We start from the raw sequence: 13,570 nt of genomic DNA on the forward strand, positions 1-13,570 counted from the left end.
ATAGCTTCATACATAACTCCTTACACACATGTTCCATTATTATTTATTTTTTTACATCGCAAATCCGAAATTAATTATTATGAACTAAATTCTCATGTTTATGAACTGTTCATATTTTACAGTAATGCATCGAAGTCATCATATCATTAAGTGTAAATTATATCTAACCATATATATCAATATATATATATATATTTAGTTACTTTTATATGAGATGAAAACTTTTCTATCGTTGGTAATTTAAGCAAAGTTGTATAACTGAGTACAACATCAGGTAGACCTAGCTGATTGGCATTTTTAATTCACAACCTGCTTATAATATTATTATCACGATTTAATTTATTCGCACAGTTATATAAATTAAAATATTTTAATGTTGAACCTAGTTACAAATACGTTGCAATGATAATTTTTACAGAACATTGACAGTATTGTATCAATAATAGGTCCTTTGCCTATTAAACTAAGGAGTTTTAGATTATTCCCTTCCTCCTTACATTTCTGCTTTGGCTTCCTACAAACTGTTGTATAGAGAAAAAACTAAACAATTTTACAAAGCTATGAACTATTGTTGAATATATTTTGTTCTGTTCTTGGTTAGAAATGATCATATTGATTGACATATACATGTCATATGTAAATTATGTACAATTACATTATACATATATCAAAATATATTATCAATAACGAAATTCAATAAATCATATATGCCGGTTGATTTTGGCAATCCATATATGATAGACCCCAAGTTACCAGCAATTTCTATATAAATTAGAATCCCGTTTCAATGGCCACGTATATACATGTATGATAAACTCGGTTTATGACAACGTTTTACAATTAATACACTTCGGTTTATATCACTATTATATGACGTATACATTTCGATAAATAGCACTAGGTATTCAAATAATACATCCGGATATTGGCATGATTTATAAATCCGGTTATTAGATACATTGCCTAATGGTCGGTGATAAATAATAACATTAAACCTAACATCTAACACCAATTTTTTTTCAAAATGCTACTTTTTGTTGTTTAGATACGATTTTGTGATATTTTATACTTAGTTATTTTTTTAATAAGGTTGTATTATATACTTTGAAATAATTATCTTCCAATGAGATGATTTGATATATGAGTCAACTACAAAAAAGACACGTGTCAACATATTTGAATTATGATACTTCTTTCATCATGGTTTTATAAATATTTCGGTTTCAGACAAATTAATGTCGTGTTCATCTTACATTCTTGATATTACATTCTTGGCATATTCGTATTTTACATATCAGTTCTTTTTTCCTTTATCTTAAAATAGACACTGCGGCTTATACTACGAGTTTGTTATTGGTATTGCCTATATCATATTATTATATAATATACATATGTATTATATTATTATATGATATATTACAAAACGTATTCATTACATTATATACAATATGACCGATATATCATAGCAGTAACAATACAATAGATAAAGCATAATTAAATAATAGCTAAAAATATCAATACATTGACTACGGTATATAATATAATTGTTTACTAATTATGCATCCAATTAAATACATATTCCCTGTGGTAAAATACAAAAAATATCAAAAGTAGGTCTCTTATGATAAGAAAACAATCATTAAAGCTAGTTTGTGTTGTTCTTTATTTTCTCTTTAAGACATTGAAGCTTATTTGTAATAGCGTTTTTATATGGGTTTGTCTTGAATTTTTGTGTGGTTTAATGAATAGATAGTTTTTAGAAAAAAGTTTCCGTCACGAATTTCATATCATTATCTTAAATGAAAATTCTAACACCTCGTATTATGGATAAGATGTACCAAGAATATATCTTCTAACATATCCGTACTTATATACTTAGGAGACTGAATGTTTGTCTTAAAGATAATTTTGCAGCAGATTATAGGCATTTAATAGCATCTCAGTTTAATGGATAGTCTACATATCATTATCAGAAAAATCACGGTTCCTGGCTGGGTTTTTTTTTTTTTTTTTTTGCAAAGCAAAGAAGATTTATGATGTTGGCAATAATTCTAGAAAAAAGAGCATTTCAAATTTGACATGTGCATCGAAGGCGTGGGGACAAAATAAGTTACCTTTATCTGAAAAGATAAACATGAAATGAATATCAGAAGTCTATCATTATTATTTATTGAAAGAAATAATTATTTGACGTTTTTCGAAAATTATATACGAATATAAATTTAGAATCAACACTAGCATTATATTGCGTAAAGTATACATAACAATATAGCAAAGACGCAACAATTTATCATTATCTTATATATGATTTTGTTATATCTTAATGTCAGCGAAGAAATATTATCTTTTCAATGTAAAAAAAGACAAAAAAGTTTCATGATATTGTGATATAGCATTTCATGTTAAGACGCGTCAGGTATGGCGTTAGCGTTAGATATACATTAAGATAAAACTAGTGTTATATATCTTAAACGGGAATATATTTCATTTCGTAAAAAAATAATTACTGGAAAGTAAGTGTGAAATATTACATATTTCACTGTCTTTCTTTGTTCTTACATCTTTTAAACTTTTTTATCATCTAAGTCTTTATTCTATTTGCTAAACATTGTAATGCATCGCTTAGAATTTCATGTCTGCTTTAAATTAAATGTATACTGTATATATAGGATATTAAATGTGTTATTATTTCATTTTATGAAACTAGCTTGAGACGTGATAATCATGACGAGCGCGACTATAAAATTGAGAGATTCATTAAATTTCATATTAAACGAACATATATGTCAGGATACAGTTATCATATATTTACAACCACCTACATTACGTAGAATTTCAACGTCAAAAATTGTTGCTGATATTCATTGAAGGTCGGTATTTTGTAACGTTGTCTTGAATCCTGACATTACGTCATTATTCATTGACGTCATGTGATGACATTGCAATGAATTTAAAGTAAATGAAACCGCTTCAGGTTATATTACTCTAGTGACGTATGCAAATATTATATATATTACACGGACGAAATCACTGAAAATCAAGCGTATCACGTGATAAATATTGAATTTTTAGAACAAAGTACGAATTATAATACTTGTTTAAGCTACATATAAATTAAGACGATGTGTTATACTTCTGCTTACTTCTATATCCTGTAGATGGTTTGTGTTATAGCATCAAGGGAATTATATTGACATTGGTTAAAACAGCATACGCTTTTGTAGTGAAATATATATATCCAGATGAATGTAAAAAAAAATCCATAAATCAAAATGAAATGTAAAAAGAAATCTGCTCTGTTGAAATATTAAAAGATTAATTGCACTGTACAGGAAATATAAGATATCAATCAAAATATGCACACATATATCCATTAAAATATAGATAATTGTGAAAGTGTAAAATTATACCAAGAAAATATAAAATATCAATTAAAACATGCATGTATCTATCCATTAAAATGCATTGTATTGCAGATGTGTAACGTTTATATACCACAGTTGAATGACTCCTAATGATGCCTTCAAATCATCGGAGGCTACTTAAGTTTGGTTGAATGAGATTTAAGTAGGGATATTTTTTTATGTTTTATCAACCATAGTAAACTAAAACACGACACAAACTGCAATTCAAAAATATTCTTATAGTTTACATCTAAAATTAGTGAATGATTTGTCATTTTAGTGATTTGCACGATTTGTTTAAAATATCATTAAACACCGATATCTCTGTCTACCAGCTTTGCTATGCCAGAAAAAATTACATCAGTTCAAAGAAAATTGAATTTTCAGTTAGCACTCCCAGATGCGCCAAACTACGCCAATAACGTGTCGCCGTTAAAGAAAATAGTCATTGCTCGGATTAATAGCAAACTGTTCGAATAACAACACTACATAAAGTTTAATGAACTTAAACGTATAAAATAACCCCATGAAATTATGAAAATGGTAAATTTTTTTATATAAACAGTTTTAATACATAGATTTGATGCTCTGTGGTCAAGTTAATCATTAGACACGTGGATATATATTCTGAAATGAATGCATTTCTTACGAAATTAATTTTACTACATTCATCAAAATCATAGAATCAAATTTCATAGATATCATAAAAGGAATGTACTTTACAAATCAATAGATGCGTTTGAATTAGATAAGTCAACGCTTTCCATTTATGTGTTTTGCATTTCTTGTTAATGTTATGGTTAAAAGCAATTATAAAAAGTGAAAAGGACTTTTAACCCTGGAAAATAACATATCACTTAATAGCCTTTCATTTATAAAGCTTAATTTGAAAAAAAAATCGTTGTCTGGTTGGAAACAAAACATAGAGTCAAGATATATGTAGATCACTTCAGCTTAACTAGAATAAGAAACTGTTAATTAATTACCAGTGTATATCAAAATGATTTGATAGTAATATGCCATCCGCCCCTCTATCATAAGTAATTTTAGAAAGAATGTCACTCATTATATGTTATATAAGATATTTTATTCTCGAATGCTCGTCAAAGCATGTTGTTAATTTCCATTTCCATTCGAATTTATAGCACATACATTGTTAAGTTCTATTTATAAACTCAAGTATTGGCCATGGCATGTTAGTGTTTTAATAAAAATGTAGACAGTGGATTAGGAAAGGACAAACAGCACGGTCAGACAATAACCTCTCGAGAAGACAAACAGTTATATAGCTACACAAAAACCCAGAATAGGTCTATAAATAAGTTACAAACGAGATTCAATGTAAGTGTGCACAAAGAAGTCTTAGTCACAAACACAGGATTAATTTCATGTATAAGTGTTCTTTTGACGACAATCGCATACTTTATCATAAATTATTATAACCATCCATATTGGTTTTCCTATAATATATGTAAGCAATGTACTTCACGTGCATAGTAATGTGCAGTTTTGTTTTAGCTGAACAGCTTTCATCGGAAATCATCATATACATATTTTTTGGTATAGTCATCCAATTATTATGAATGGTATATACTTTCTTATGACCTAGAGTCATTTTTCGTTGCGTGTCTATTTGTGTCATACTTTCATCATCTGCATATACTGTATTGAATGCCTTATTCAACAGTGTTGTTTTCCTGAAATAATCCCAAAATAGAAATAATGCTTAAAACTAAATGAACTAGTGCTAAAGTCTGAGAGCATTTTTCTAAGAAGATACACATTATAAATTTTAAAAAAATGTTTGACTTAAGCATGTTCACTTGTCCGTCTGTATGGTGTAGACATGTTAAATTGTTTTGGATATTATTGAGGTTATGAGTACTATTAATTTTATTAACCCTATCATTGAACCTGAGAACAAGAGAGAAATAAAATTATTTCCTCGGTTTATTTTTTACTTATGACAGATGTAATATCTCTGTTGTGTTTGATAGTTTTTATGACGTATTTGAAGATAACATGTAGGCCAATTCAAATGCATAAGTCTGATACAGATATGTACATATATACATTGTAAATATTAAAATAACATATGATATAGTACTTTAACTGAAAATGTTCATTTATTTACATGCACAGAACGTCAAATGCTGTGTATTCCTTATTATATATATATCTATTATTATACCTAATATTTGTTGTGCCAAATCTTCCTCTGCTTGATAATGAAATAAATGTTTTTAGTTTTAACGTTTTATGGTGTGTTTCTACATCTAGAAGTATGGCAATATACCGTACATTTATTTATATTTGTATACATTTTATGCTTTGCTATTGAATCACGTGATGAGATATGACAGAATGCGTGGTATCATTGCTACCTGTAACTATTTTGAACTTATCTCTAAAATTTTCTTTTAAAAAACTTCATCGTAGATTGCTATTTTAATGTAATTAAATGACCATGTTTCATTAATAATATTTTTTTTCTTTCTCCTAATAACGATTAATATCCAGTTGATGATTTGAGTTAAACTTTATGTTAAATTCCTTGAATGGCTAATCCTATTCCCACGTGTTTCATATCAATGTCAAATATGTACACGGATATAGATATGTATATGCAGTGTCACTGCCAACAATTGACATTTGACTCTATAAGTGCATTCGATAGTGAATATAAATAATACAATGCACACCTTATTTAAACAACAAAATGAAATGAAGAAAAATCATCCTATACTCTTTATGCTCATGTTAGTCATATTAATTTTCCTATTTCGCTTCGAAGTGATTTTGTATATTAGGGACATTTTCTTCCAAATTGTCATTTTATAGTACCATTGATCTCATTGTTATCAAAACAAATTTTATCATATTAGCGTTTGTGAGTTACCTTCAACAGTTTAATTGATTTTTAACCGACATACGACTTGACTATTTAACCAAGATTTGTACGGGTCTCACAAACGTTGTTTTAACATCTGTTTATTTACTGGTTAAGGTTTTGACTTATTTATTATTATGTTATATTATTTGGTGTTATCAAAGGAGTTAATTCAGAATATATTTCAGTGAATTCAGCAATATCTTTGGATATGATTGGTTTTATGGCAAACAATGATAAATTATGTATTCACTTTTACCTGTAAAAGAACTACTATCAATCATGAATATCGGAGCATTGTGTGCCAAAGATAAAACATAGTAATCTATATAACATAAACATATTAGCTACTGACTTCATTATCCTGATTATTTTTAATCATGGCCAGAACATATGTACAACAAACGAAAAAAAATAATAATGGTTTTCCTCAAATTATGTCTTTTTACACAGTTTTCAATTATTATTAATTTATTTTCAAGGCTAATAAGTAAAACATTTGTTACTTAAATGTATTTATTTGAATTGATTTAAAATAACAAAAAATGAATAACAATAAGCAATCACAATCTGAATTCTTTCATAAATTACATTCGTTTTCTCTATATTCAATATTGATTATGTTGTGATTTGTAAAGGCAATAATTCCATATACCTTCGGGGTTTTTTCCACTAAAATATTCGTATGAAAAAACTGCTATAATGTATTATATTTCTTTCTAAAACCTATATGTAAATAATTTTATCGTTAGTTCTAGATTGAATTTTCTTTGTTTAAAATCTTAAATGGAACGGAAGGATAAAACTATATTTCGTTCGAATTTTTACTTGATATAAATACTTTTGAAAAATTCATTTCAATATATGTTTCGAATATTTTTCACCTTTGTTTCATTCTACAGTAACTTAATGGCCTTGAGGGTGAATTTGAGTTATTCGAGGTCAAAGGTGAAACTGAATGGAAGCTGTGCAGGGTTCGATACGAAAGGCATCCCAGACAAGACTACGTCCTCATGCTTGGCGCGCGCGCCTTGCTCGTGATGCTAGGCATATTACCACAGTGGTAGTTTGGCCTGAACAAGGAGAGGATCTTCTAATGCTAGCGGCGGACGTAGCTGTACGAGAACAAGGGCCAAATGAAGACAACAGATTAGATTTAGAAGAACAAAAGGTAATGCATTGTTTCTTTCTAAAGGTATTTTATATAAATCTTCAGAACAGAGCAATTTTGGTTTTTGCGAACAGGCATATTGTCGCTATTCACAGGCCATCTTTCCGGTTCTACAAGGTATATACGGGCTTATTTATATATATACTCTGCCTTTGAAAATCAGAGCAAAGGAAATCGTTTCATATTCTGGATATGCGCCGGTTTTGTAGACTTCAAGATGTTAAACTAAACCCGATGTTAAATAAACATAATTGGAATATTTTGGAATTACACGTGTATTTGCTGATCAATTTTAGCATAAATTTAGAATATCTAAGAGGATGAAGAGCACGCCTAATTTATTATGCATTCCGCATTGTGATTGGCTGTTGTTTGAATCTTGTCTTCTTGTCGACGTCACTGGAATAATTTGACCTTATCAGCAATGACAAAATGAAAAAAATAAATCAATTCAAGATTTGAAAACTTCGCCATCAAAATGACGTAATGTGTATCGTTAAGCTGAATGTTTAACATTTTTGGTTTCATCGACATAATCGAAATGTTAATCCTCCGCCGTAGGTAGATAAGTAAACATATATATACGGTCAATATACATCTGAAAGCTGAACACCAGCAGCAATTTTGTGGCAAGAATCGGTTTTCTAAGACTTGTGTTCTGAGTTAAGAACTGCATGCATATCTAATTGTAACGATGGGTGAGTATTTATTACGTTCCTTTTACGTATCTATCTAAGAAAAAAACTGATAAGGTTTCATTTTCAGTTGATATGCTATATAGCAGGCAGGTTTTAAACGTTACAACGATAAAAATAGGACTCAGACAATCTAGTCACGTGACTAGTGTCTGGATACAACTATGTCGTCTGCAAAACTGATGATCAATTTTACCAGACATTTTTCGTTTTGCATGTCATAACGCTAACTCGGCGGCTTGTCCCCTACACCTTAGTCAAACTGAACACCTAAGTCTTTTCTTGACTGGTCCGATATCCGTAAAGATGTGTTAAACACGGCGCGTCCAACCGTAACGGTGCCGATGGGTATATTGCACAATGACCTGCGTATTATCCAAATGATGTTCTTGTTTAACTAGAGATAAACATAATTTATGATGAGCCGAATCATATCTCAAGTCCCTTTGCTGTATGTTTACACCTGAGGCACCTACCCGCTACATAGGTAGTTGTGTAGTACAAATCCGCAACGAATATAGATCACAGAATCACTATAAAATATCCACCGTAACCGCGACTGGTCAATGGTTAGGCCGTACTCCACTGTAGTCTGCAGACTGCACAAGTGCTGCACATCCAATGCACAATTTCTGACGAGGTGTACACAGACGGTTGTGTTGTTGGTGATGCACTAATGCAAATTGCAAGCGGTAATCGCAAGGTCAAGTACGAGCTAAGGAAATCAGACTAAAAACCAAGGGATATAAGATTGTGGATTTGTGATGTAATTAATCCATATACAGGAGTTATCTATTGGATGTATCGATACTACATTGATAGTGTTTTACGTGGATATGTACTGGATATCCGCATTAAATGCACATTTAATGCAGTGTTGTTTGTGTGGCGACGGTGTGAAATTAGTGCAGTGGGACACAAACAGTCGGTCTTATGTGCATGTCGAATGCACCGTCTAGACAGGATGGAGTAATATAGTGTGTGTATGTAAAGGAGATATCTCTGATAGGCATATACTGTCTCCCGTGATAGTATTGACATGTGTCATGCAGTGTTACTTAGATTTAACGAGTGCATACCACGGATTTTAAATAAGTTTGATCACAAATCATATGTTTGTACCTCTTCAGCTATAACAGTAATTGTACCGAATGTACTAGAAGTAATGATAGAAGTTAGTATAGTAACTCCCTTACAAGTTTATGAAAATGTAATCTTTACAATATTTACATTTTTTAATGTTTAAGATACGTTTCTTAGTATTTGAAATATTAGGGAAATTTTGTTTTGTTTACCTGGATATCTTTTCACTCAGTTCATATTTATAAGGATAAAACCAAGCAGAGATTAAGTGTTACTATAATTTGATAAAATCCGTCTGATATTGTTGACTAAGTTTTTTTTCTTGTAATTGTAATAAGGGGTAATTAATTGGAATAACTATAGTTATTCAATGAAATAACAAGAATTTCATAGCAATTATTCAAAGCATTAGGCATGAGTTTACTATTACCGTAGCAACAAACTGAACGGGGTATTCAAACTTCAATGAAATTTGTTTGACAGACAGACATGTACACAGCATAGAATATGTTAACATTTTCTTTTACGATATAAAACTCATATCTATTAGATAATATTTTAAAACTTCTCTCTTAGTGCCATTGGGTTGTTTTAATATTCAATACCTTTTTAGTTATTGTGGTTGAATAATCATCATATATAGCACAACCCTTTATAGCTAGTGAATGATATATTTTAGCTGGATTTATTTGGATATTTATGTTAAAATTTTAGCTTTCACTAGGTTATGTAACTCTAAAATAATAATACATTCAGCTGGTATATTTTTTAATCCGCCAGTACAAGTAATATTAAATCCATATTTGGTCCAGCATTGCTTAAAGAATAGTTCTCATTCCATCAACAGATATAATAATAAATTCATTCTTCATACTAAAACATCTTTAATATTAGCTCATATTTTGAAGCACAAATGGAAATAAATCATGAAAACTTTTTTTTCATATTCATTTCAATTATGGGTTGATATTTTGCCAAGACATATTCAGTCTATATTAGTGTTTTCTATGTAACTGACAACTATTGAATCACTGAAGTGGAACATATCTTATTATTTAAACAAAAATTAAACATTCCAAAGCGAAGTATAAAGCTGAAACACCTTGTTAAGACATTAGATGAGGCAGGCAGGTTAATAAATCTTTATATAAACACTTGCTACATTTGTAGACGTTATCGTACGTGGAATACAAAACTTTAAAACAGGAATCTCGAGACAGCTTTCCCACTGGCATGAAGACAGTAATTAAAGATGCTCCACCGCTGTGAAATGAAATTTTTTCACTATCAAAAACACGAGCAGACGATTTAGTACTTTTCTTCAGTTACAAAAGTACTTACTTTACACCATTACTACCATTGAAAAAAGTGAGCTTCTAATTTCACTTTAAGTTAAAGTTACAAAAAAATAATTAATTGCATCCCGAAAAAAATCCGTGGCACTATATCCTATATGGAATTAAGTACTGATTGCGCATGCACCAAAGGCAAAATAAGTTATTTTATATTATTTTTTGTGTTAACTAGACATATACATACACGATGAAACACCAATTATTGTTCAAGTGTTTAATATCATTTATGCTCTGTTGGCGGTGGAGCATCTTTAAGTCAGGATATTAAATATCGATAAAAATCGTTATCTACGTCACGTTGTAACATGACAGCATACAAACTTTAGTTTGTCTGTGATAGTAAGGTTTGGTTTTCTTACAGGTTTATTTTTTAGCTCCAGCATACTATGTTTGCGTCATCATACGTTGTTCCAGTTAGTTTCCTTTGTTCGTGACCATGTACATTGATGCATTTCGTTCGTGACAGTACACTTTTTGTTGTTATCCGATGCATATGTCACGTTGGTATTTATAGTCATCTTAGTCAACGTTTTTTATTATTATTTTTATCATGTGTCATGCGTATCAACATAGTTTGGCTAAAGAAGACATTATGATATTAATGATACTATTCAATACGTCCTTACGTTTTAAAGATCAGTTGATATCTTTTTTTTTAATATTCCCTATGGAGAAACTCTCGTATTGGTTATGCATATGCTGGAATATCTAATTTAAAAGCTATAACTTCTGTGCATTTTCAGACACCTCTAAAGCTTAATTGTGTCTGGCGAAGGTACATAGATTTGTAGAGATAGGCATATTTGTGGTTTTGTCTCAAATCTCAACCGCAACCACCAATATCTCATATGTTTTTGTTTTAGATTGGGCTTTCCATAAATGTTTGTAGGGCCGCAACCACCAATGTATAATATGTTTTCGTTTTAGATTGAAATTGACATAAACTGTTGATAGGACCACAACCACCGTAGTTCATTTTTTTATATTGGGATTTATAGACAACATTTATATATTTCATAGGTTTTGATTAGATTCAGATTTACATGATTGTTTATAGGACCGCAACCACCAGCACTCCATGTATTTGATTTAGATGAGGATATGTATACAATGTGTATGGCACCGCAACCAGTATTTCATATGTTTTGTTTAGATTCAGATTTACATAAATGTTTATAAGACCGACTCTACTTATATTATATCAGATTGGGATTTACATATGATGTTTAAAGGATTATATAATAATAATTTATGGATAGAAATTATTTATTCTAATAAATATTTTATGAAACCATTAAGAAATGAGGGAGCAATAATATAAATGTTACACAGGCTTTCTCTAGAGGTAAAAAAAAGAGTTAATTAGAAAAAAAATATATAAAACTGATGTTAGAACTATAGGCGAGATTTTAGGAGGGATAAAGAATATATACAACAGGTAAATAGTTGGTATGACAAATACGAAAATTACATGAGTCAAATTTATGATATAGAAATCATACGAAGTGATATTGGGGATCTATAGGTTTTACATAAGAGTCATATATAAGTTCTATAAAGGAGTAATACACTGTATTGTGGATGACGTAGAAGTAATTGATTATATAGGGAAAATGTACCATGCAGGAGTTTTAGGGGAGTTATTTAGCTATTTAGGTGTTGTATATGAGGTATGTAAAAGTTCTATAAAGTTATAATAGGAGTATATGGGACTTATATGAAGTAATAAATATAAATCCTGTATTGTAATTATTGGCGCCATATAAAAGTTATTAGGAGATAGTTAATAGGAGTTGTATAGGATTTATACTGAATTTATACAGGAGATAAAGGGATAATATGGGGATGATATTGAGGTACATTAGGATTAACCTATTGTAAATGTGTCGTGGGGTTTATAAGGAGGTTATATAGGGATTTAGGAGTTGTATGTGAACCATATTGGAGTTATAGGGGAGTTGCATAAAGTCATAATTAGGTAATATAGAAGTTATAGATATATTTATTTGAATTATATAGAAGTTATATTTAGATTCATATGGTTATAATAAGTTATATATAAATTTATATGGGTTATTTAGAAGTTATATTTAGATATATAGGGTTATGTAGAATTTATAATAGATTTATAGGGATATCATAATGTATAAGTTATATATAGATTTATTGAAATTCGGTCAAAGAATTAACACTGAAACCTTATAAACGTTTGTCTGTGGGGGTTATGTAAGAGGTGTGACGTATGGTTAATACTTAGTCTATCTAGATTACACTAGGATGGTTCTTATACAGATCATACATGCTAATTAATTATCGTCTAATTAATTATCGTCTTTAACTCATCAGGTCAATAAATAAGTATTAAAAGATATGAGGTTAAGATGATTTCTTTTGAGGAAAGCATATTATATATTTTCGAAGAAACACATTTTTTTATTTATATTTCTGAAATCATCGTCTCGTTTTACTCCTAATGATAATATTTGTATTTACGTGAACATGTTAAATTTATTGATAATATATGTAAACTGTCTTAGATATTATTTATTTTATTGTTTTATTCATGTTCTTGACCAAGCATTATATGAAGTCACGTTTTCAAACCACTAATAAAACAAATTGTGACATATTGTTGTGAACAGAGCTCAACATAAGATAATAATCCCCAAAAAAAATATTATATTTCCATTTGAAATAATATTCAATCATTCGATTTAAAGTATTCAGGTAAGCAACGGGAAATAAATTAATAATTGAAACATTTATCTTAAAACAATGTAAATTGTGGTTTATACAATATTATGGACCAATTTTGAATAATATCGCTGTAAGAAAGGCTATTATATATAATGAGTGAGTTTTAATAACAAATATCGTATTATAAATACTGTAAAAGTCTTGGTAATATTACCATAGTATGTAACATTCGGTTATACATTATATTATTTTACAAAAAAAATACTACATACATT

The 13,570-nt window shown here is 29.5% G+C and overlaps 1 protein-coding gene and 1 long non-coding RNA gene across 2 annotated transcripts in view; one reads left to right on the forward strand and one right to left on the reverse strand.

Moving 5' to 3' along the window:
• LOC138317344 (uncharacterized) overlaps window positions 1–7,245 on the forward strand; it is a 75,049-nt gene extending 67,804 nt beyond the window's left edge. The window contains exon 4 of the long non-coding RNA XR_011207759.1: window positions 7,197–7,245. This is a non-coding gene — a long non-coding RNA (uncharacterized lncRNA). The remainder of the gene's footprint in view (window positions 1–7,196) is intronic.
• Window positions 1–13,570, reverse strand: part of LOC138317343 (uncharacterized) — a 471,671-nt gene that overhangs the window by 119,635 nt on the left and 338,466 nt on the right. The gene's annotated exons all lie outside the window — the stretch shown is intronic.

This window comes from Argopecten irradians, chromosome 3, assembly GCF_041381155.1.
Source record: "Argopecten irradians isolate NY chromosome 3, Ai_NY, whole genome shotgun sequence".
NCBI lineage: Eukaryota > Metazoa > Mollusca > Bivalvia > Pectinida > Pectinidae > Argopecten > Argopecten irradians.